Source organism: Convolutriloba macropyga, chromosome 9 (genome assembly GCF_964194025.1).
Source record: "Convolutriloba macropyga chromosome 9, txConMacr16.3, whole genome shotgun sequence".
NCBI classification, from domain to species: Eukaryota; Metazoa; Xenacoelomorpha; order Acoela; family Convolutidae; genus Convolutriloba; species Convolutriloba macropyga.
Window position 1 is genome coordinate 4,715,428 of NC_134476.1, and position 26,926 is coordinate 4,742,353.

Sequence of the window (26,926 nt, forward strand, 5' to 3'; positions counted from 1 at the left end):
TATTAAGATTTTTCATAAAAAAGGTATTTAAACTTGATACTTTTGCTTCATTAATTAAACACATTTAATGGTTTTAGAGCGGCAATGAGTTGTCAAATTTTTCTCAGTCTACTGATAATTCATTTGATTTTCCACTTCGTTTCCTAAAACTGAGTTCTCAGAATACATTTATCTTCAAATTGAGTTGAAATTCCTCATTTTTACTTTCTTCAAAGTAGTAGGTCAATTAAATTAAATAGTGGTCACCCTATATTAAATAGTTTTAAGAAAAACTGTTTTGTTTCAATCCTAACTTTGTAAGAAAATTCTTACTGCATCCCCTTAACTGATTTATTTTGAAATAATATTTTTTGATGGCTGTTCATCACCTGTTCTATTAATCCTTTTTGAGTTCTAGTATAGTTAAATTGAGACCAAAATTTCTTGGATTTTATTACATTGATGCCTTTATTTTTGTGAGCTTTTGATTGATAACCCCATTTTGTGCTTATAGAAGCGCAAATGCAGAAGTAGGAATAAGACGCTATTTACTGAACACCGACAATTTTTGACATTTAGAATTAGACGCGCTAATCGGGATGATTTTTTATGTTCCAACTTTTTGAAGCTATTCTGTCTCTCAGTCGTAAAATTGCCGAATTAATTGTACACAGCTTTTGATACATCCTATCAGCGGTTCTTGGGTTGCAGTTTCTTTGATTTCATACACGGATCAAATATGATTTCATACTGTCCATACTTGATTTCTTTTTACGATCCTAATATGAAACTAAATAAATTATATATGACCCTAGTGTGATTACCAAGAATCATGCACCTTTTTTGCTATCATTATATCTTCTCGGTTTTATCGATAAGGTATCACTTGGGATCACATTCCCCGGGATCACTTTGACATCCACCAAAAGATCCTGAAAGTCAGTATTAATCGCATAATTGGGCTCTACATGAAAGCTTAAGTATATCTATATGGTTTAAGTTTCCATATTCTCTGAAATCAGTTTATACCTTTCTTAGAAACATACAAAAATTTCTTTAGCATCTAAAATTTAAATCGGTCTCCAAATACGTATAAAAAACAAAGTTATTGTTTTAGGGTACAAAAATAGACGTATGTGGCCTGCATATATAACAAGTTAAACTTAAGTGTCCTATGACTACATTATCTGGCAATTTTTGACATCAATTTTTGTATGGTTTCCAAGAAACTGTTTCGATTTTTACCTGAAATGAAAATTATACCGTTCTCAAGCTTTCATTTTTTGTATCAATTTAGTATGATTTCAAAGAATTCATATATGACCTTTGTATGACTACTAAGAAATCATACAAATGATATATGACTTAGCATGATTACTAATTGTTCCGAATCTTCTTGAGGGGGGGGGGGGGGGGGGGAACTATATACTCAAATGCGTTTTATTTTGTTCAGTCAATTTTGGCCGATCGATATATTCATCGTAGAGAGTCGAGAATGGTGTCATTAGAAAGCTTGTCCAGCGTAGAATATGGAATTAAAAAGATTTTTTGGTTTTCGTTTTTGACAAGGAGATATCGAGGTATAAACTTTCGAGAAATTAGAGTGAATTCCGATGATTTCATGTTGTTGATTTTACGCTTAGAGACAAAATATATTGTCGGTTATTTTGATTGAATTTTTTTGTCACAAATTCCGTCTAAATATTTCACAAAATTCAGACTTTTTCGTCAAAAACAGCACGCAATAGGTTTCTTTAGTCCACTCTGATTAAATTTGCAAGAACTGCACACCCAAACACCACTAACACAACATTTTTAGACTGAAAAGGGGGCTAATTTCACTTCAACTTCCGTTGAGAGTGCTCTGTAAATAAAAATTTAAAGTTTTTGCTAACTTTATTCGTTGATTATCAAAAACGCAGCATTTATTTTTGATATTTTAACAATTAAAATATCTATACCAATTACATTCCAAAAAGTAAATAATCCTAATGGACAATAAGCATTAGACGGACTAGTGCTGTACCAATCTTGGACCGTTTCAATCCAAAAATAATTCGGACTGTCGTTAGTCGTTTTTTTATTAAAAAAATTCGGTCTTTTCTATTTTAACTAAATAACAGAACATTTCGAATCAAAGCTCACTAGTGATAGGTCCTATTGGCTTCCTAATTAACTCGAAATTAAATTATCTAGTTGATTGCTTGAAAATTTAAGGTCGTTTTGACTTTTCAAGTATTTGATTTTTAAATAAAAAATGGCTTATTGAACTTTGACTCCATTTTTCTCTTATTTTGGTCAACTTGTGGCTGAGTGTCAGCAATCAAAGAGTGCTCCTCCTTTCTGCTGAATTCAAATTCAATCTTATTTGTGGTTCTACGCCTTAAGTTATGGTGTTCTGGCTTTGATACTACTAGATATCACATTTTTTTTTAATTTTTAGTTATTTGCCCATTTTTCATGTTTTCTAGTTTTGTCAAAATATCACGTTATTGTCAGTTCACATATCACATTTTTCAAGTTCAAAATAACGCAAAATTGATAATTTTTAAATTCTTAAAGATATAGATTGTGGTTCTTTACTGCTTCGACAGTACTTCCTCGAAGAATTTAATTGAATTTTTCAATTTTGTCTTTAACTGTCGTTTTTATTTGGTCTCTTTAGTCGTATTTAATTTTCGGTAAAATGATCTGGTGTGATTCCTGGACGAGTAGATGAGCCGATTTTCTGATATTAGAAGATAGATAATGGCTTTCATGACTTTGAAAACAATTGTTTTCCAAATTGAAAAAAAAAACATTTCAACTTCGCAATTTTCTTCCTTTTATTGTCTGTTTGTTACCTGGTCTCGTTAGATAAAGGTTAAAGATGACAATATTTTTGTCAAGGGAGGGTGTCAAAAAGGGATTGGTCTCAGAAAATCTAATGTTTAAAACGAACCTATTCAATTTTTTCATTTTGTAATTAATGGCTTTCATGTCTTTGGAAATAATTTTTTTTTCGATAAAAACAAGTATTCATTAATCTTGCTGTTTTCTTTTTGGTCTAATTGTTAACTAGTTTCATTATTGAGAGGACACATAATACATTTCGAGGGAAGGTGTCAAAAGGGATTGGTGTCACAAATCTAATGTTTTAGGAGAATTCGTTATGACTTTACTGGCTTCCACACGGGTTTTTCACAAAAAAAAGTAAATGAATTTTTGATTTTTGTCATATTTGACGTTCTTTTTGTAGACGTAAGACATTTTCTGAGTAATTGCAGGTCTCAAGGGCTTCCTTTGGAAGAATGGATGAACCTATTCAAATTTTTCATTTTGTAATTAATGGCTTTTATATCTTTGGAAAAAAATTTTTTTTCGAAAAAAAACCATTAGTACATAATTTTGAATTTTTTTCTTTTTTGTCTAATTGTTGCTTATTTTCATTAATGAGCAGCCACATAATACTTTATCGGTGTTCGACGAAGGTGCAATCGAACATGTTTTGGGGCCAAAGTATGGCTTTACGGCTTCCAAAGCATTTTCTGGCAAGTTTTAATTGATTTTTAGTTTGTTGTCTATTTGTTGTTCTTTTTGTAACTGCATAAAAAATTGAATACCAAGAGTTCTTAATTCCCCTCTGTAGAAGCATTGACAATTGTAAACCAATGGGATATTTTAGTTGATTCCTAATGTTTTTCATTACATAGAAGTTAATGGTTTTTTTTTAAAAATCAGCAAATTTTCTAACTTTAAAGTTTCTGTTTTTTTTTTGTCTAATTGTTACCAAACTTTATTATGAACTGTTGAATAACCATTTTTGCTGGTGAATTACAAGTTATTTTGTTTATTTTCAGTTTTTATCAGACGCTATTTTGAATTTGTTATTAAGTTTTGTTTTTTAAAACGGACATAAATTTTTTTGATGTAATTAATGTTTGTTGATGTTGTTTGATTTTGCCGTTCGTCTTCGCTCGTTTTCTTAATATTAGCATATCTCATCATTCTATTGCATCATTTTTGGAGGCTATATTTGCTTTGGAGGCTATCTTTTCGTTCATACGACAGTTTTTTTTGAAAAATACTTGAATTTTTGTGTTTTTCTATCTGCTCCTCATTTGGTAGACAATTATGCCAAAATTGTGGATTAGCGGGGTCGGAACCTTATGTGCGATCGCACATTACCGAGCCACCTTGTTTTCATATATGATCTACTATGAAATCAAAGGAAGTTGATCGGTGACCCGGGATAGTATGGGTTTAATTTTACCAATTGTTGTATGCAAATTCATGTAACCGAACTTTCCTATTAATTATAACAAATTTTTCAAAAATTTCTCAGGATATTATTAACTCAATGTTAGCTTAAAAAATTCTGCATCAAAAAATTCAAATGTTTTAACAGAAAAACAGCAATAAATAAAATCAAATTTTTCGCGTAATTATAGTTATTATGCAGCAATTTTGTATCAAGTGCAAGATTTCATCAGAGCCTTAGAAATTATATAATTCAGTTTAATCATGTGAACTTTTCTATCTACGTGATTCCATTCCTGATATATCCAGCCGAGTTTCGCCCTATTTCACAAAAGAAATATAAAAAACTACAAAAGACCAGAGGACAAATTCGCGTTCAGTTCATTTTACAGTAAAAAATTTCACCCTTAAAATCCATCTCAAATTGAACGTGAACAAGCACTATCACCCCTGTGAAATAACTTTTAATCATGACCTCGGGGCACAAATTGGGGGGTTGGGTGAATTTCAGACGTGCGGGGGGTTAGATTTTCTGCTGCATTTGCGGATTTTGACATTTTTATGGAGGCTAAACTCCCTTCAATCATTTTCGCTTCAATTCAGTTTCATAAAACCGTCGGCAGACTATGGTCGCTCATGTATAAATTGGAGGCCTGCTTTGTTTCATGTTATGCTGCCTTTTGTCTGTTATGATAATGTGTGTCAGCTTTCCATAGATAAAACCTGCCTAGCCAAATTTTTGTGTTCAAACGGCAACATGTAAAAAAATTTGATGTTCTTTTGAATGATAATTTTTTCTGATAAATTGTCAAATTATAACACGTTTTGATATTAGTTAATGTTGACGATTGAAACAACTGTTTGAAATAATTACAAACAAACAGATATTTTGGATCCAAATTTAGAACAAGGGGGCTCCTTAATGTGTATTTGCACCTGATGTTCCGACCCCATCTCATCTACATTTTTGACTTAATTGTCAACCAAATGAAGAGATAATCAAAAATAGATGTCTGAGTTTAACGAAATCGTTTTACAACCAAACTGCTAATTGAATTGCATAATGCCATGCCTCATTAGAGCGCTCACGAGATCTACCTTTAATAAGACTAAAAGAGAAAAAAACAGCAAAACAAGCAAAATCACAAAACATTTTTAACGGCAAAAACTCAATATCTAAATTTAAAAGCACCTAAGTACAACGTCAAATTACAATCAGACAGAACACTAGCTACACAAATTTTCTTTTTCTTATTTAAAAAGCAGATGCGATTTTTCTTTTTTCAGACTAGGTAACAATTCGACAAACAGAAGAAAAAATGAGGCCAAACTCAAAAACAAAACATTTTTTTAAACCAAATATTTCAAACCAGTAGCTTTTGACGAAAAAAATTTCCACTAAATTTAATAAAATGTCAATAGTAAACAAAAAGACTTTCTTTGGTTAGTATAAGCCATAGAAACAGGCAAGAGGTGCAGAATAATTAAAAAAATACGAACATTTTGCGAAAAAGCAAATAATTATGTAAAAAAAATCATTAGCTATTATCTGGATATTATGTATTTTTAATTCAATTGTTTTTTATATTCATTCGGTTAGAGCTATAATGAAAGGTTAATTATGTTCACCGGGGCCTCATTTGAAAATCAATTATTACGCGAATTTGCTAAAAAGAGGACAAAAAGAAACAAATTTTGACCACTCACAAACATTTGGAAAACGCATATTGTCGAACAGACAAAACAGCAAGTAAGACATAATATCAATCAACACGTTGAAGTTTGAATTAAAAGGAAGCGGATGAGACCTCTTGATGATTAGAATAAATTGCAAGTTGACAAAAAGAGCAACAGAAACAGAAAAGTTTTAAAAAACTTGAAACAACTATCAGAAACATTAACACTTTTCAATATACACTGATTGCAAGGAATAAATTGAATAAATCTTCAGTTAGAAACTGATGAGAATTCTCAACTTCCAGAAAAAATTTACGACTGAATAAAGAAAAAAAACAGGCAGAATCTGCGAATTCGGAAAATATGAGATATAAAAGTTTCGGAGCCATTAAAAATGAACTATTCATTAAAAAGTTTTTTCTATTAATTTTTTAACAGCAATGTATTAACAGCATTACTTTTATAGTAACAGTGGTTTAAAATAGAACAAATATGAACATAAATATTTAAACCACGAAATTTTTGAGAAAATCCGTAGTTTCAAAGCCACTAAATTCAATAGCTTCCAACAGAATTAGATAAATACGCTAAGTTATGCCTCGATGAGACTAATTATTGATTAAGTCATCACAATAAGTCTAATGGCTGTGAAATGGACAACAATTACAGGTAAAACAACAAAAATTATTAGAAAATGCTAGATGAGAATGTCGAAGCCACTAAAACTATAAGCTTTTCTCTGAAACTTGTATCTAGGATCAAATGCACTACTTCTCTAAGCCAATGTGAACTCTCAATGCGAGAAAAAAATGATAAGATTCAAAAGATATAAAAATAGGGAAAATTCCGAATGTTTTTTAATAAAAAATATAAATATTTCTTATATCGATGTCATAAAACCAACAGTTAGGAGAGAAAACCGCTAACCAATTTAATTTGGGTAGCTGTAGAAAATTTGTTTTGTCATTTTTGAGATTGACCTACTTGTGCACAACAAAATGATTAAGGTCGGTTAATGTTAAAAATAATATTTCGAAAACATGTTTTTTGAATTTTTAACAGCTTTTAGCTGTCCACTTAAAACACCAGATAGCTTTTTTTGATGCACATATGGGAGCATAATTTAGTTTTAGTCAGCGAGACTGCACAAAAATACAAAAAACAAAAAATAAAAATCTCTTTACGTATCCTTTAACTGTAAAGGAGGTTTGTCTTTAACGGAACCTTGTTATGAAAAGTGTCTAGTCTCTAAGTGACTTGAAAAATAAAACAAATTAAGGAAAAGTTTTTACAAAAACAACTTTCAATTGGAAGTAGTTTTTTTATAGATGAATTTCCTGTGAGACTATAACTAGCCTTTTTTGCCTTTCGTCAATAAGGAACACAAATTTGTTTGGTTTTGAAATTTGAAATGTAACTTTGAATTAAAACTATAAAAGAAAAAAGTTTTGATTTGAACGAAAACTCCCATAAAAGTGAACAAATTCAGGCCAATTATCACGTGTTCACACAAAATTTCAAACCTCGATAACTCCTCAAAAATGGAAATTCGAAAAAAATCTTTTTATTTTCGAATTCTGCGCTGGACGAGCTTTTTAATGATACTACTCACCTTTCTCTAAGATGAATATATCGATCGGCTAAAATCGACTGAACAAAAAAACCCATATGAGTATATAGTTCCTCCCCCTCAATTGAGTGCGAATCGAAAACGAACAAATCTTTATGCAAAAAAAATCTGGATCTGGCATGAGGAAATTTTCTAGTGAACTCTGATAACATTCTGACAAATTCATGTATTTTAGTAACATGCAGAAAAAATTAAGGTGAACTGAATTAATGACCCAAAAAAATAGTTGTTTAGTTTGAAAAAGGTGTTCTTGATGAGTATCCTTAAGATGCTTAAAAGCATTACTCGACATTACAAGCCAGTCCCCTCCTCCCCCCCTCTCCCCCCCCCCTACCAAATGCATTGGACAATTTGGTCCAAAAAACCGCTTCTAAATCCGCAAAACGTGTCTTCTAACATGTAAGAACGGTCTCACAGTGTGGAGTATGGCAACAAAGGAACGGAAAACTAATTGGAAAAAACTTTTCAACTAAAGATTACACTGATAATAAAATTGATATTACATGCCTTTGTCTCAAAATTCAAAATAATAGCGCAAAATTATCAAAATCTATTGGTCTATGACCTGTTGATGTGTTTATGTTTATTATATAACGACTTTAGATTCAGAAAATTAATATATTATTAAGTTCTTTAACATTAAGTTAAACAATTGTAAGAACTTTTTCTCAATATTTTAACGATCAAAAATAAAGTGACCAAAAGTTATCTTTTTTAAAAAGCAACTGAAGTTGAGTTCGGATGTTCTTATAGCAAGAAGCTGGCTTGTTTCTTTCAACCCCCCCCCCCCCCCCCCCGTCTCACAAATTTATTGCAGTTAAGTATTTCAGCCCTCCGAAATGTATTTCCTTTAAAATAAAAGCTCAAACATTTTTTGCATTTGAAGGTTGAAACAGATAATTTTGGGTCAGTATTTTTTCACAACTCTTGTGACCTTTGAAGTGTAAGGTAGAATATTTCGGAACCCATTTTTGAACTTTGAAGGAGAGGGGGGGTAGGGGGGATTTGTGACGTCGATTTTTGAATGGCTCGTATACTAACGGAATCTAGAGTTTCAAATTAGTGAAATGTCATTTCAAAAGGTACTCCATCAAACCTGAATTGACGTCAAATATCAGAATCTTGAAAAGAAGCAAATTAGCGAAGGTTCTACCTACAAAAAAGACCTTAAATTTTGGGAGAAAAATTTGACTGTTGGGATGAATTCTACTTGATGTATTACCGTTTAATTGTCTTCAAATTGAATTGAGATGTGAAAATTTTAAAAATCTATTCTGTTTCAAACCCCCCCCCCCCCGCTTTAATGCAAAAATAATGGGTCCAATTTAGAAAATGCCAAAAGTTCCATCAAAAACTGCAATTTGTGTGTTTTAAGCAAGATTACGTGACTCTCGAAATTACGTTATATCACTTCAAAATTCTGGCTAAGCATTTTGAACTTCTAAATGGTTCTCAAGAAATGCCAGAATTTCGCATTTGCTTCAAACAGAGTCACGCTACTTTCGAAAAATTTGTCAGGAAAGCTTTACAACAGAGATCTGATAGAAGTCTTTTTTCGAAAAACGAAATTAAATTGAAAAATGAAGATAGCATATCTGTTTCTTGATTTTTTTGAGAATTTTTTTTATTTCTTAGATATTAACGAATAATTGCGCAAGAAAACTAATATGTTTTTGAGGCAAACAAATTCGGATGGCTGAAAATAGACCACTGAAAATGTGTTTGACAGAACATTGACCTACCCTTTCCTATAATTCAAAAAACTTTTATCGAATGGTTTGTTAAGAAAATAAGAGGTGTTTTTTATGAGTACGATAGAAAATTGATATAAATTTTTTGAACAAAACCTCATTTTTTCTTAAAAAAGATGTCTAACTGAAGGTAAAAATTGAAAAAAGCACACTTTTTTTTATTTTTGTAGTGGTTATTGCAACCACTTTTAAACAGAAAACTACAGTTGGCATAATTGTTCAAAAAGAATAGAATAACTAAGTATTTCTTAAATGAATGGATTTTTTCGAATCTAATATTTCAAACTTTTTTCTGGAAAAAGTAGAAAAATTAAAATCAAACTTACTTATTTTATCAACGTTTAGTAATTATGGCTTTTAAAGTTGTTTCTGTTGAGAAAAAAACTGAAACTGTCAATTATTGACTGGCAAAAATTTCGCCAAAACGAATTGTTAACATCTCCATGTCAAAACAGTGACACATTTTTATTGATCTAAGATAATATTTTATGTTTAATTAGATTTAAAAATTTACAGGTCCATCTGCCAATAGTTGTTGAGTTAATTTAGGATCAAAAAATGATACTCAATAGACTTGTTGACAAACCTTAACTGAAAATTTGGAAACATCAGTTATTTTTCCATACCACAAACTTTTAAATATAACTAATTTCTGACAAAATAAACAAAATTTCGGTATCACGGCTTAAAGGTTTCTGATTTTTGATTACAAACTTTCTATATGAAAAGCAGGATTGATAATTCAGGCAATTCAATTTTAAAGAAACTGATTACTTCAGAGTGAACTCCAAATGGTTGCCTCTCTTTTGCTTAAAAAATTAGAATTTTTTACAGGTTAATTGATACGCGACCAAACGTGAAAAAATTGCTACTTTTAAAAATTACCCTGAAAAATCAATTTAAGAAATTATTTGCTGGCCACAAGAAAAAAGTTTTCAGTAAATATCTAAACGAACTGAAATTGCGTGAAGAAACATATAATTATCAGATTTAAAGAAATGTTCCAAAATTTTACTAAAATCAACATATAAATGACAGCATCCTCCAAAGGGGCCTCAAAAGAAAAACAAAAAGATATACTGATTGATGCTCACTGCAGACGTGTTGTAGGATGAATACAATTTTGTAATTCCAAAAAATCCTTATAATATAGACAAAATTGAAAATTTATTTAAACAATTATTGCATCTAATAGTTAAAAGTCTCACTGAACATTCTATTTAAAATTTACAGATTTTTCTTTTAAATCTGTACAACGTAGATTCCAGTTTTTTAAATGCTCGGAATTTCAAACGAATCAACTTTTTTATTACTCTTACGATTTAAAAAAATGAAGAAGCAGTTCCTAGTGCACGCGCCTATTAAAATTATGTATCAACAATTATTCAGTAAAAATTGGTTTTCCTTGATAAAAATGAAATGTATGCCTGATTATTGATTTTTTTTGTATTGACAACACGAAAAAGATAGTTTCCGTTTGTGCCCCGCCAGCTTAGTGGGCGCATATTAATTGCACCCCCATACGCACTTGTCAATTTTTTTACATAATCATTTACAATGTAATGGCACCTGCTTTGTAACTGGTGGGCACAACTGGAAAAGATCCGACGAAAAATTTGCTCAGCAAAAGGTACTCTCGAACAAATTACCTCCACCTAGTAAGACCATTTATTGTTCCGACCCTCTTGAGGGTGGAGGAATTATATACTCAAATGGGTATTTTTTTGTTCCGTGAATTTTCGCCGATCGATATATTCATCGTAGAGAGTTGAGACTGGTATCATTAGAAAGCTCGTCCAGCGTAGAATATGGAATTAAAAAGATTTTTCTAATTTTCTTTTTCTACAGGGAGTTATCGAGAATTAAACTTCTGAGAAAATTAGTGAATTCACATTGTTTTTATTCACATTTTCCGGAATTTTTGCCTAAACTTTCGCCAATTTTGCTAAAATTTGTTAAAATTTTTAAGAATAGTGTCGTTGATTTTATTTTCAAAGATAAACATGCATTGTTGATTGTTTTGATTAAATTTTTGTGGTAAAAAATTCTGGATAAATATTTCAAAATTCAGCCTTTTTCATCAAAAACAGCGCGAAATAAGCTACTTTAGTCCACTTTGATTAGAAAAGCCGGCAGTACACTCCCAAACAACAATCACACAACCTTTGTAGACTCAAAAGAGGGCTACTCCTGCTCCAGCGTCCGCTGCGAGTGCTCTGTAATTAAAACTTCGCCGTTTTTTGCTAACTTTAGTCGTTGATTATCAAAAATGCTGATTTTATTTTTGAGTTTTCAACTAACAAATTACCTATATCTACAACACTCGAAATATCAATTGCCCGGCCAAATAGCGGACAAAAAGCATTAGCAGGGCTGGTTTTGGGCTAATCTTGGACTGTTACAATCCAAAAAGAAATCGGATTGTAATCAGTCGGTCTTTTTTGAAAAAAAAAAGACATTTTTAAATAATAAAGAACAGAACACATCAAATCAAAGCTCAGGAGTGATAGGTCCAATTGGCTTCCTAAGCAGCTCCAAGCTTTTTTCATTTGAATGGTCCTTTTTGGACTTTTAGAAAATATTGATTTTTAAATAAATAATGGCTTAATTAACTTTTCCTCTATTTTTTTCTTAATTTGTTCAAGTGCTAGCTTAGTGTCAGCAAAGAAAGAAAGCTTCTTCATTCTACTCATTTAAAGTTCAGTCTCGGTTTTGGTTTTAAGCCTGAAGTTATTGTTTTCTGGCTTTGATACAACTAGATTTCAGATTTTTTTGTTTTTAGATATTTGCCAATTTTTCACGTTTTCTAGTTTTGTAACATTATCACATTGTTGACAGTTCTCATATCACATTATTAGCGTTCCAAATAAGGCACAATTGAACATAATAAAATCTTGAATGATATAGATTATCGTTTTAACGGCCTCGACACCTCTTTCTTGAAGAAATTAATTGAATTTTTTAATTTTGTCTTTAACTGTCATTTTCACTTTGTCGTTTCGGTCCTATGAAATTTCGTGTATAGTGATAGGTTTCATTGGTTTTTCATGGACTAATAGATGAGCCAATATTCTGATATTAGTAGATAGCTGATGGCTTTCATGATTTTGAAAAAAGTAGTTTTCAAAAACTAAAAAAAAATTTTAACTTCGCAATTTTGCTCTTTTTATTTATCTTTTTGTTACCTAATCTCGTTAGTTAATAACAGGTCTAATATGACATTATGGGTGTCAAGGGAAGATGTCAAAAGGGATGGCTGTCCTAAAATCTATTTTTAAAGAATTCGTTATGACCTTACTGGCTTCGACGCAGGTTTTTCATAAAAAAAGTAAATTAATTTGATTTTTTTTTCATATTTGACGTTCTTGTTGAAGACCGAAGAAATATTCTGGATAACATCAGATCTCGAGGGCTTCTTTTGGATGAGTAAATGACCCTATTTAAATAGTTCTTTTGTAATTAATGTCTTTTAGACCTTGGATGCAATTTTATTTCGAAAAAAAATCAAAAGTATTACATACTTTTGCCCTTCGCTTTTTTGTCTACTTGTTACCTAGTCTCACGAATAAATTGCCACATACTACATTGTCTCTTTTTGAAGAAGGCGCAATTTAATATATTTTGAGGGCCAAAATACGGCTTGACGGTTTTGACAGCGTTTTTCGGCAAGTTTCAATTGAATTTTTGTTTGTTGTTTTTTTTTTGTTATTCTTTTAGCCGCTTAAAAGAATAATTAAGGAATGGTCCTAATGCCCTTCTATAGAAGCATTGGTAATCGTAAACTTTAGTGATATTTTACTTGATTTCTAATAGTTTTCATTACTTTGAAGTTAATTGTTTCAAAAAAATAAGCGAATTTTTTAACTTTACTGTTTTTGTTCTTTTTTGTCTATTTGATACCAAACCCGTTTATGGACTGGTCCCATATATTTTCTGGTAATTTATAAGTTATTATGTTTAATTTTGGCTTGATTTGACGCTACTTTGACAGTGTTATTAAATTTCGTTTTTTAAATCGGACATAAATTTTTTATGTAATTAATGTTTGTTGTTGTTGTTTGATTTCGCTCTTCGTCTTGACTCGCTTTCTTAATATTGGCATATCTCGGCAATCTAAAGCATCAATTTTTACTCCACTGAGTTGTTTGCTTTGGAGGCTATCGTATCGTTCATACACAACTTTGTTGAAAATTACTTGTGCATTTTTTGGGTTTTTTGGGATTCCCAAAAAAATAATTTTTGGGTTTTTCTATCTGTTCCTCATTTGGTAGACCATTATGCCAAAATTGTGGATGGGTGGGGTCGGAACCTTATGTGCCATCGCAAATTACCGAGCCGCCTTGTTCCAAATGAATATTCAAAGTAATTGCTTAGTTAGTTGTTAACATGTAAGACCCGTGTAGAGCCGTCTAATAATGATCAAAAGATAGTGAAAGTTTAATAGAATAAGTTAAGTAGATATAGTTAGCAGAAAAACAATAGGCTTAACATTTCGGCTTAATTTGCGTACAGTTTTAGGAATTCTCGTTTTTGGCGGATAATGCGATAATCTCTGATATAAAATGACACAACGTCACTAAAACAAACTCATTAAGAAAAGAAAATTAAGATAATTTATGTTTCCTATTCCGTATTTCCACTTTTTCAAAAAAAAAAATATCTCCTTCAGAACATACAGTTTTTGGTTTGCATCTAATTTTAGTTTTTCTTTTATAAATGCATCTGCAATTTTCTCTGCTCTTTTTTTGTTTTTTAGTTCAGAAATTGAACACTGATGCTAGATCATTGCGATCTAGCATCATCATTTTACTACGTAGTGTGAAAAAGAGCCAAAATTTGTTCTCAATATATTTTTTAAAAAGTCACCATAGTCAACCAATGATGCGTAAAAGAGGAAAATTAATTTTTTTTGTTTGTTAAGAGATATGTTTAGTTCTAAAATTTTATTTACTAAGAGATTTTCTCCAAGATTTGCTATGTTCCTCTGACACTTCAGAATATGTTTATCAATTTACAAATTTGAACCTTTGTCTAATAAAGGTCTGCAGGGATTGAAAATTTTACAATCTTGAAAGATAAGCACAGAAAATTGATTAAGAAAGTATTCAGGGAATCTATTGGCATCCATTATATATTAGTTGTTTTGGAAAAGGTAAGAAGGTTTCTAAGTACACATTTTGGTTTCTAGGATTACAAATGGTTCAAATTTATGTGAAATTTACATTTTTCAAATAATCAGAGGTGCTGATGTGAAATATTTCTTATATTGATATCAGTTGAATAATAAAAACAGTGGAATTTCATAGAGCACGTGATTTTGTAAACTAATCTAAAATTTTCCACTTAATGAAAATTCATTCAGTCTTACAAAGTTGAGTGATTACTATTGCAAGTTATTCACTCACACAAGTTCTAAATTTTCACAGATTTACATTGTTGTACGGAAAAACTGCATTTCTCTTCATTTTTAATTGACTTTCTCTTTTTCTTGTTTTATGACTAGTCAATGATTGAGACGACGTTCAGAAATTTTGGTTTGTGAATTTTTTTGAATGATTTATCACAAAATAGTTCTAATAATTTTTTTCTTCAGTTTCTTAAGTAGGTCTTAATTCTCGGATCTTTTGTAATTTCGTTGATATTGTTGTAGTTTTTTTTCTGGTAGGAGGATCTAAATTTTCTCAACTGCTGTAAAAATGAAGCAGAACTGGACTCGAATTATCATACCCTAACTTGCGAGCCTTCAGTGCTACATTATTACATCAACTATCTTAAGTTCTCCAGTTTGAGTGCATCTCATAAATTCCTCCCCTTGTTTTTCCTTATCTTCAAGGACTCATCTATAATGCCAATTCTGAAAAAGTATCATGGCAAAACAAACTAAACTGTGTTGAGTTGAAACTATACGCAATTTTAAATTTTACTCTTTTCTGTCATCGAACAACTTATTTGAAGCCCATAATTTTGGGAATTTGGGGCCGAGATTGCTGGGTTTTTTAAACATTTTTCACATTTTTTTTCACGATTTGCCCATTCATGTCATAGAATTTATCTCTGATAAAATTTATCAAAAACTGAACATTTTTGTAGCGAGTTAGCATCATTTTTCCTCAAATTTGGTTAAGCAAAATTTGTGCATTAATGGCATAATTGAAAATTCCAGAGTCAAAATAAAAAACTGCGGATGACCACAAAAGTTTCGAAGTTTATTAGTTCAACTGTAAACTTTACTGTCCAGCATATTTTTAATTTTACAATTGCCGCCCCAAAGTGCCCTTTTTATTCTGCTCTTTGTTTTCGAAGCACCCCCTCCCCCATTTTTGATTAAAAAACTGAAAAATCACAGTTACGCAGAGAATTTTGAACTGTGCTCGCTTTCATGGCTACAATAATGACGTCATATAAAAAGGTTTTATTGATAATCCGGGACTCTTTATATGATTATTGTTTACTTTTGCCAGGAATTATAAACTAGGAACTATAGAATTTATAACTTTGATCAAAGTTACAAACGATGTTTCTTGACCATGCTGATTTTTATCACTATTCCACTGTCGTATAAATTTGCATTAAAAAGAACTTTCTCTCAGTCAATCAAAATATTCAAATAAAGTTACAAATTATTCCAATAACTAATTTAGGGTAAATTACTAACTTAAGGCGAATTGCGGTCAACTTGCTGAGAAAGGAGCTTTTGCTCCCAAAAGGTATTTTTAGTCAATCATATTTTTACGCACATCGGTATCAATACCAAAGAAAGCTGAAAGTTGTACAAATAGAAAGTTTGAGCAGCAATTTTTTTATACCAGTGATTTTGAGTTTTGAGTTTCATCTTCATCTCTTTTCTAGCAAAAATTAAAAAACCTTCAAAAAAAATTTAAAAAAACATGTGTACTTTATACTGTCCAGCAGTTTTTGAAAAAATTAGGACAATTTTTTAATATTCTGATAAAAAAGTAATTTGTGTTTGAATTTAGGCTTCGTTTCGTGAAAATATATTTTCTGCATGCCATAATCGAATAACTTTTTGTGATTAAAATGAAAGATATAAATTATTGCGGCTCTGATTTTGATAACCAAAAAGTATCGAGAATTTTTTTAAACGACTTTCTTTTAATATTGGCCGCGTTTTGATCTAACTTTGATTTTGGGAAAGTGATGATCATTTTGCAAACAACCTAAAAATAGGAAAACGGTTCTGCCTTTCAATTAGTAGAGAATTTGAGAGAATCTTGAGAGTTCAATTGTAATGGCTTTTACAGCTTAGAGTGATAAGTTACTTGTATTTCAGTTGCGGTAAAAATTTATTTCTCAGTATATGTGCCGACAAAGATTCTACTCCGCAATTCAAACTAACTGTTTTATTAAGTTTTTCCTACTATTCTCTGAAACTTCTTACTACTTTAAAACTTTCTTACTATTCTTAACTTCTGTAAAGTGATAAACACAGAAGCCTTGAAAATGAATGCGTCGTTATAGCCGCCATATCGTAACCATGTTTGACAAACTGCAAAATCAATTTTTAATAATTTGCTACTTATTTACTGATGTTGACTACGGTAAATACACTTTTTGTATGAATTAGTATGCTCTGGTAAGCAAAAGATGTGAAAGGCGAACAGCTTTTGGAGGCTGTTTTTAGTCTCAATGATCTTGTTGGAATAGCTTATATAAATATATATATATATATATATATATATATATATATATATATATATATATAAATATATATAAGAAAAGTTGCCAGTTTTTTTATTGGCCGGAAAATGCCACCAAGCGTTGTAAAATAGATTATGTTAGAAGCCAATTTTTGAGTTAAACAAAAAAGCAAGAAACAAAGATGGTCTGCCAGACCAATGATTATAAAACCAAAAAATTTTGTGGTTAGTGAAGTCATAACGCAACGAATTTTGAGTATTTGTTTATTCTTTTTAAAAATACATTGATTATTGATGAAGTTTCCTAGTTTTTTTGTGCTGTCAGAGTGAAAGTTTCGTAGAAGAGTATCATGCAGTCAAGATTTCTTTAAGAGTCGGCACATGGGCACAAAGATTTAGCACTGAAAAGTACCGACATCTAAACTGAAATAAGACAAACAATGAAGATAATAATGATTTTTGGAATTTATTTTTGAATGTTTGCTGTAGTGAAAACATATTTCTAGCATTGAAAAAGTCAAATTCAGATGTTTTGTTTCCATGTTTTTGGTAACTGACAGTTAGCAATGTGGGACATAAAGTCAAGTTTTTTGCGGCAAATCATCTTAACTTCCGTATTTAGCCATCTTGAAGTTGCATCCGCAACATGCTTCACGGGGGCAACAGGAATAAGAGGGTAAAACACGAATAAATCCACCAAATAAATATTGTTTCCAATTCCAGTTAGAATCCATAAACCCAAATTAAATTGAATAAAACTATATGCAACCCCCTTTGCCTAAAACCGGAGCGCAAAAATATCAACAAAAAAGCTAATCAGCGAAAACACGGGCGAGACCGGACACGGGGCGGACGAAGGTGCCGTAAGCCGTTTTCACTTTAACTACTCTGTTGTTACCATCTCGTCCAGAGAACACTTCTTCTACTCTTTCCAGAGGCCAAATACCACGTGGGGTGAAGTCTTTCAGGATCCACACCACATCGTTGACTTTGAGTGAATTCCCGGCGTTTTCGGTCCATTTTGGTCGCTTTATCAAGGTCGGTAGGTATTCCCGGACCAGTCTCCTCCAGATGTGGTTGAGGAATTGTTGAACATTCTTCCAAGACTTCATGTTAGCTGGCTTGGTTGACGGGAAGATACCAGGGGGAAGAGAGTTGTAAGGACGCTGAAGTAGAAAATGGTTTGGCGTCAATGGTTCTTCGTTTTCCATGGCGTCCGACACGTTTGTAAGTGGTCTGGAATTCATCATAGCTTCTGCTTCCACCATGATTGTGTGGAAAACGTCAAAAGTAAACTTTCTTGACCCTAGAATGATCAGGAGCGTCCGCTTGACACTCTGGATCAGCCGCTCCCAAGCGCCGCCAAAATGAGGGCCATAAGGTGGGTTGAAGTGCCACTTGGTGTTCTGTGCTGCAAGTGCTTTGTGAATTTTATCCTTGTCGAGATCATTCAGACACCTTTTGAGTTCTTCTTTGACACCAACAAAAGTCTTACCGTTGTCACTGTACAAATCAGCGGGCTGACATCTTCGCGAAGTGAAGTCGCGGTAGTCGTTCAGAAAAGTGTCTGTATTCAAATCTGGACAGGTTTCCAAGTGGACAGCTCGCGTTACCAGACAAGTAAAGATGAGGCCGTAGTGTTTCTGAAGCTTATCTTTTCCTTCCTCAATGTAAAATGGGCCCAAAAAGTCTAATCCGCAGTTGGCAAATGTAAATTGTTTGTTTTCAGTCGGGAAGCGGCAATCAGGTAGCGGTGCCATAAAAGTCTCAATGCTTTGCGGTTCGAAACGTCGACAAAGGAAGCATTTGTATCTAATGCTCTGCAGTGTTCTGCGGAGACCGATTACGTAGTACCTTTGCTGTACAAAAGCCTTAGTGGCTTCCGTTCCCTGATGCACACAGATGCGATGGGCATGTTCGAGGCAAAAACGACAAATGTGATCTTTTGCATGAAGTAGTATTGGCCGCTTGGCCAACTCGAGTTCACTGGGAGCAAAAATTAGCCTTCCACAGACGCGTAGTATACCGTTCTTATCAAGCATTGGGTTTAACGACCTGTGTTTGAATTTGGGGTCCAGTTTACGGCTACTTTTTAGCAACTCGATGACGGTTGGGAAGCTATTGACTTGCGACATTTGTATCAAGTAAGATTTTGATAACTCAATGTCTTCAACAGTGTATTGATGGTGATTGTCACGCTGTTTTTTCGCTCTGTAGATCAGATTGAAAACAGTAGCTATCGTTAGCAAAATCTTTGTCCATGTTGAAAACTGTTTAGGGTCGAGTACTGGTTTCTTGGTTCTTAAGGCAGATCGTGTTGTTGCAGCACAAATTGGCAGTTGCTTTGTAGGTCTACAAAAGACATCATTTGTGGAGAGAAAATCTGGTGGCTTAAACCATTTTGCTTCAATTTCCTTGGGTTCTAAACCACGAGTACCATGATCAGCTGGGTTTAAGTTTGTCGCAATATTATTCCAATTGTCAGGTTTGCTTTTTACTTTTATTTCTGCAATGCGATTAGCAACAAAAACTGGTTGCCTCTTGGAAGAACCAATCCAGTCAAGTACAACTTGACTATCCGTCCAATAAAAAACATTGCTGATTTCAACAGAGAGTTCATGTCTAACAAAATTCAGGAGTCGAACACCTGTGACAGATGCCTCTAATTCCAACTTTGGAACGCTCAACTGTTTAACGGGCGCTACCTTGCATTTCCCGATCACGAAAGCAGTTTGTACTTCGTTGCTGGTCTTATTCAAGCTCCTGAGGTAGACAACAGCACACGTTGCAACAATCGATGCATCAACAAAAACATGCAACTGGTTCTCTGTCTCCAGTAGATTCTGTGTTGTCATCTGTCGTGGAATTTCAAGTTGAGGCATAGAGTGATAACTGTTAAGAAGCTTTTGTAAGGGATGTCGAAGTTCAATTGGGAGTGGCTCGTCCCATTTTCTACCTAACTTCCAAAGTTGCTGAAGAAGAATTTTGAACTTTATTGTCATCGGGCCAAGAAACCCAATTGGGTCAAAAATCGATGACACCAGACTGAAAAGTTTCCGTTGAGTGTATTGTTCAGCTTCTTTAGGGAATTCTCCTATGGATTTCATGAAAAATGTATCTTTTTCAAGGTTCCATTTTTGTCCGAGGACTCTTGTTTCACTCTTGGGCTCCTCGAGGTCTTCTGGAGTAGTACACTGAAGAGCCTGTTGATGGTTTGACAGGAATTTTGTTAGGCGGAAACCACCGGCTCTCAGGCAACTCTTTACTTCAAATGCAGTCGCTTTGGCGTTTTCAGGAGAGTCGAAGGACTGGATGTAGTCATCCATATAAAAATAAGACTTTATAGCGCTCTGTGCTTTTGGATATGTCTCGACGTTGTCCTCTGCGCATCTGTTTAAGACAAAAATTGCACAAGATGGTGAGCAAGTTGCACCGAAAATCAATCTGGTGAATTGAAACTGTCGCACATCATTGTCAATAGACCATAGGAAACGTAGTGCAGATTGATCTTCATTTCGGATGCCGATTTGCATGAACATCCCTTCAATGTCTGCCAAAATAGCAATAGGTTTTTCACAAAATCTGACCAAAATTCCTATTAGACTGTTTAAGAGGTCTGGCCCTGTTAGAAGATTGGAATTTAGTGACTCGCCTTTGAATTTTGACGCTGCATTGGCGACACGACGCACTTTGTTTGGTTTGTTTGCGCTTTGAACAGTGTGATGCGGCAAGTACCATATTTTCTCGGGGGGTGGGTCTGTCATTTCCACTGGCTTGACGTAATTTTTATCGAGATCTCTGACAAGAGTCTGTTGGTACATATCACTTAGTTTTGGATCATTATTAAGTCGTTTGTTCAAACTGTTTAGCTGATTGAGGGCAGAAAAATAGTTATTTTGAAGATTGGCAGGTACTTTCCATGGAAGAACTATTTCATACCTTTCCCCTGTGTGGTTGATAGTACTCTCAAGTATTCGATGGCAGACTTTTCATCTTCAGTGATAGTATTATCTTCTTTTCTGGTACCATCGTTCTCTATTGACCAAAATTCTTGTATCAAATTTTCCAAGGGTTGTTCTGGACTTTTCCGACAGACATGGTAAACAAATACTTTCGATTTATTAGAAGATTTTGATGAGCAGTTTCCTAGTGTGTTCAGGTACACTCCTGCAAGTGTCCATCCAAGCTTTGTCTTTACTCCAAAGGGGCGGATTTCGGTGCCTTGAATTACTTCAGTAGGATGCTTACAGGCAAAAGCATTGACAGCAAGGAGTACTCCAATCTTACCTTCGGCAATGTCTGGGAAATATATGTGTCGAAGTTCATTGAATGCATCGCAAACATAGTTTAGCTCAGTTACATTGGCTGCATTAACGTTTAATGTAGGGGTGCTGTAGGCTCTGGATATTTGGAACTTTTCATCAAACTGATTGAAAGGGCAAACTGTTATTGGTTGCTTTATTTTTGACAGGGGCATTTCGTAATCAACGCTTAGATATTGAACAGTAGTTGAAGATTGATATTCGCGTGGGAGTTCCAGGTAGTCAGAAACAGCATCTAATAAAAACGTAAACTGACTGCCGGGGTCAATGAGAGCATATGTGTCGAATACTTTATCTTCTTTGACAAAGGATACTGGCAGCAGCTGTAACTGCTCAAACCAATATTTCGGTGTACTGGATATTTGGTTGACATTGAAATTTTGGCTGGTAGAAGGTCCATTCAAATTCGCACGTTTCGATTTTTTCCATACCTGAGATTGCTTTTGGGTTTGAATTGTGTTATTTTATTCTGAATTGCTTCAATACCTTTTTGCGTTTGTGAGTTGTTGTCGTCTTTCGATGACCAATTTTGTTGACCTGAGGTTTTAGTTTGCTGTTGGACGTTGCTGGTAGTAAAAGCGGCATGTGTTCTGCTGAATTGTTTAGCTGGATTAAGTAGTGTTGTATGGTGAAAACCATTACACACTTGACAACGCTTCGAGGAGGGACAAGTGTCTCTGCGATGTTGATTACTTAGACAGTTTGTACACAAGCTATTTTTCTGGATAGTTTGAAATCGACCTTCAGGGGACAATTAATGGTAGTCTGAACAAGTTGCAACAAAATGCGGTTTGTGACATTGAACACAATTTGTGTGCTTGTTTGAAAACTGTTGCTCATTTTTCGAGCCGTTGTGATTAACCTTTCCTTGATCTAAATCGTTCCTTTGAGACTGTCTTGCAGTTGTTTGCTTAAACTGTTCTTGAACCGATTGTAGTGCTGTCACAGCAGAATAATTACCGTTTTTGTTGTGAGTGAAGGTACTGGTTCTATTTTCCTGGTTTACTTTGTCATAAACCCTTGCTTGAACCTCAAGCCATTTTTGAAACTCAACAAGGGTAGTTGTTGTAACATTCTCTGTCAGGGTGTATTCAGTCCATTTAAGAAGCAAGTTGTGGGGAATTTTTTCCTTCGCTTTCCTCAATAAAGTAGACGATTGAAGGTCGGCTTGAAAACCTAGGTTCTGAAAAGCCTGGACAAGTCTCTTTAGAAATGAAGGGAATGCTATGAAGGATTGCTTGTCGTAAGAACTGTTACATTTCCAGCTCTCTAATTGGTTGATAAAAGCGTTGACAACAACTGAAGGGTCGCCAAAGCGGCTCATTATCTCGTTGAGGGCTGTATTATAATAGGATGGATCACAAGAGTAAGCATGTATCAGATCCTTTGCCTTACCCGACACTGAATTCTGTAGGTAGGTTATTCTGTGTGTGTCAGTAATTGAAATGTTATTGTGAACCGTTGAGAAAAAATTATTTATCCACTCGTGATAGTGCATGGGGTTACCATTAAAATTTTGCAATTTTAATGGCGGTAATTTGATCGAGCATTTTAGGTCGACAGATGTTGGCTGAAGTTCACTATTGGTCATTGAGGGGATAAATTGTCCAGCTGTAGCAAACACTGGAGCCTGATGCTGCCTTACGCTTGAAGTTGGCAAGATGTTAGTTGGATAAAGATTAGGTAGAGGGGGAGGTCGCAACTGCGAAACTTCGTCGTTTGAATGACTTTGATTTACAGCGGGTTCAGCTGCCATGTTCTTAATGGGTAAAGGATATGATAAATAAACGTGTGTGTTGTTCTGACCAATATCCACCATACTGGTTTGAGTAGCCGGATTGAAGCTATGGACTGGTTTGTTCGCTTCTTGAGAGGTTGTGGGATGCGTTGTAAGAAGTTGTAGATCGCTCTGCACTGACTGGATGTTTGCTTGCGCTGGCGTAGTATATGGGTAAACAGGAGGCCTTTGAACTGCTAAACCCTGAATTGGGAAGCTGTTTGTCAAGGTTGTGTTCTTTACAGGATCATTGGGACCGATGTTGAAAGAACTGACACGTTGCACAAAACTGTTTTCAGGCTTTTGAGGTTTGAGTTGAACATCTTGTTCTTTTGAAAAACAATAGCTCTGGACATCCGAAACTACGTTTGCAGCTGTTGTTGGTTGTAGATTGTTTGTGAAACAATAATGCATAGGCTGAACGTAGTTTTGTTTAGATGAGTGAGGGTTTTGATCTATTGTCGCGTATTCAGGTCCAAGATTAAGAGGCTTGTCAATAATTGCTCTGCCAAGGAATGAGTTTCCACCTTCATCTTGAAGGATTAGACAAGGTACGTTGACGTTTCGGATGCCTCTCTGACTTTCAGGGGTCAAAGATAAACTGAAACGGTTAACAAACTGCTTTTGATTGGATTGAGAACCGCTGAATTTTAAATCCTTTGCCGTTAGGAAATTGGGTTCTTGGTTCAACTGATGATCCAAGTTTGACGTGTTGAGAGGCGGCAAAGTTAAGGTTTCTTGCTGCTGATTAGCTTTGGGTTTTTCTAGGGTGTTTGATGCCGTTGGATGATAATGACTAGCATGATATGTTGAGTTGGAGTCATAAAACTGGTTTCTGTTCTGTTGATGGAAATTTTGTTGTTGATTTATCAAATGGCTAATAAGAGGATCCTGGATTTGCTGGTTGTTCAGGAATAGTGATGGCTTGATTGGTCTTGGAGGAATGGGCGGTGGATTAATGAAGACTGTTGTGTCGTTCGGTTGTGAACTGGCTGCTTGCTCGACAAATGTTTCTTCAATGATAACATTGCGTGTTGGTGTTGATCGTTCTGAATCCAGTCGTCGGCTGCTTGGGCGAGAAGGAATTGTGACGTCATCGCGAAATCTTGTTGAGGACTGGCTTAATAGACCATCATCGTCCAATGTGTCAACTTCCAGTTCGGATTGCTGCAGTCTGGATGTTAAGGCTTTCTGTCTGTCGAGAATCGAAGTTGCTGTACTCTGGTGAGGCTTCGCCCTCAACACATCTTCTGTCTTCTTGTCCAATTCTGTTTGCAGCGTTTTGGCTCTGCTTATCAGTAGATTTAAAGATCGGAAGCTCTTTCTATCGTCTATTGCCTTCTGCAACAAATCAAGCTGGCTTTTCAAAGAACTTTCCGTTGATTTAAACATGTTCACTGCAAACTGACACTCGTCGTTGTTCCTTTGCTACATCTTTGATCTCTGTTGTTGTTGTTGTTATGCTTGTCTTTCAGGTTAAAATGAAAACGGCTAAAAACCGGAGCGACGAACTTTTGATGTCAAAATCTAATTTGGCTAATCAGCCAAAATTTCCTATAAAAGTTCAGCGACGCAAATATTTTCAAAAACAAGAATCCTAAGGTTGTGGTGGTGCTAATTATAGTAGATTTTATTTGCTAAAAAAATAAAAAAAAACTCGTTCGAACTTTTATCGTCTTTTTCTTTCTTGCAGGACCAAATAACTGCTACGAATAGATTTTCTTTTTGTTTTCAAATAGTTTTTTTTTCGGACAATGACTGTAATGGTTAGTTTGTGCTTTCTCCCTGAATGTAAGCAAAAACAATTAGTTCTATTGTTTTACTTTCACGAGAGGCCCAAAAGGAGGTTGCTGAAAAAAATATATATAATTTTTTTTTTCTTTTTTTTTTGCGGAGCGACTAGGCAACGAGGGTTACAAGAAAAAACGTTGGTTGTTGAGTTGTCTCTGTGTTGATTTAGGAAAATCCACTAAAGACTTTACTGTGTAGAACTGCTTGAGGTTCTTGAGAGATGTTTTGCTCTTCTTGAAATAATTGAAATCTTCTAATTGGGGTGACTACTGATACCAAAAAGAAATGTCTTCTCATTTCACAATGGTGACTTCCGAAACCAGTAAAAATTATCGATTACTTCTCGGTAACTACTGGAACCGTGCAAAATTTGTTCTTTTGATTGGTGACTACTGAGACCAGCAGGGGAATAGGGACTTCTTCTCGGTGACGTTTGTGACCGCGGACAAGGAAAAAATTAAACGGTTCTTAAAGGGAAAACTTTTTGCTTTTTTTTTGCTGAAGGCTATATTTTATATATATCGTTTTGCAAATCTTTTCAAAAAATCAAAGCTTTGTTTTAGTTGGGAAGTTGTTTTATGTGTTTTGCTTTCTTTACCGGAGGTGTTCTTGGGATTTTGTAATAAGTTTTTTCTATTTTTAAAGAAACCTGTTTCGAAATTTTTTCTGTAACTCCTATTGATTCCAGACTCCGGATATAATATATTCGAAAACAAAAATTTGAGACAATTTCAAAATCTTACTCAAAAAATGAGTTAGACTGTTTGATTCACAATTTAGGTTTTTTTTGTGCAGTCCGAAAAAATCGAAACCGTTTTTCTTTTCTTTTTTCGAAAGGCCTTTTTAACTTCTCTTCTTTTTTCTGAGGCTGACTCATATATCTACTAAAAATCGATTTTCGGCAATTGCACTGTAAGTCAAGGGGCTAGTTTGACAACTTGGTTTGCTTTCAAGGCGATGTGTAGTCAGAAAAATAAACTTTTTTTTCTGAATTTTTTTTTTCTGATTTCAAAAAAGTTTTCTTGGCAATTCGCGATATTGAGATCACAATTCGATGTATTGACCTAAATAGCTTTCTCTCCAGTTAACTCACAGGGCTAGCATAAGAGATCAAACTGCAAATAGACAGGATATAAGGTCAGGAAATCAAGGAGTTTTTTTTTTTTTTTGTTTTTCCGGCTTCAGAAAAAATTTTAAAAAATGCCTGATCTTTCTTGTTTTTGAGATCCCAATGTACTGTATCGACTAAAACAACTTTCTGGCCACTGCAAAATTAACTCAAAAAGATAGTTGAAGAGCGTATTTTGTGAATTAATAGGGTATGGGGGTCAGAAAATTGAAATGGGTTTTTTGATTTTTTTTTTTGATTTCAGAAAAAAATTTCTGACATTATTCGTGTTTGATGACTCAGTATACTAAATCGACCAAAATAGCTTTCTGGCTACTGCAAAACTAACTCACAAAGATAGTTTGAAGGTTTATTTTGTGAATCAATAAGATATGGGGTCAGAAAATCAAAATGGGTTTTTTGATTTTTCTGATTTCAGAAAAAATTTTCTGACAATTCTCGTTTTTGATGACTCAGTATACAATATCGACCAAAACAGCTTTCTGGCTACTGCAAAACTAACTCAAAGAGATAGTTTAAGAGTTCATTTTGTGAATCAATAAGATATGGGGCCAGAAAATCAAAATGGATTTTTTTTATTTTTCTGATTTCAGAAAAAATTTTCTGACAATTCTCGTTTTTGATGACTCAGTATACTATATCGACGAAAATAGCTTTCTGGCGAATCCAAAACTAACTCAAAGAGATAGTTTAAGAGTTTATTTTGTGAATCAATAAGATATGGGGCCAGAAAATCAAAATGGGTTTTTTGATTTTTCTGATTTCAGAAAAAATTTCCTAACATTTCTTGTTTCTAAGACTCCAGTATGACATATCGACTAGAATGGCCTTCTCGCTATTTGGAAACTAAATCAAAAAAAGTAGTTCGAAGGCTTTTTTGGTATTTCCTCAGAATATGCAATCAGAAAATCAAAATGGATTTTTTGATTTTTCTGATTTTGCGACCGTTTTTCTGACTTTTGGCCTTTTTCTC

General features: G+C 33.8%; 1 protein-coding gene across 10 annotated transcripts in view; it reads left to right on the forward strand.

Moving 5' to 3' along the window:
* LOC142345573 (putative G-protein coupled receptor No18) overlaps positions 1-26,926 on the forward strand; it is a 280,348-nt gene that overhangs the window by 34,348 nt on the left and 219,074 nt on the right. The window lies entirely within an intron of this gene.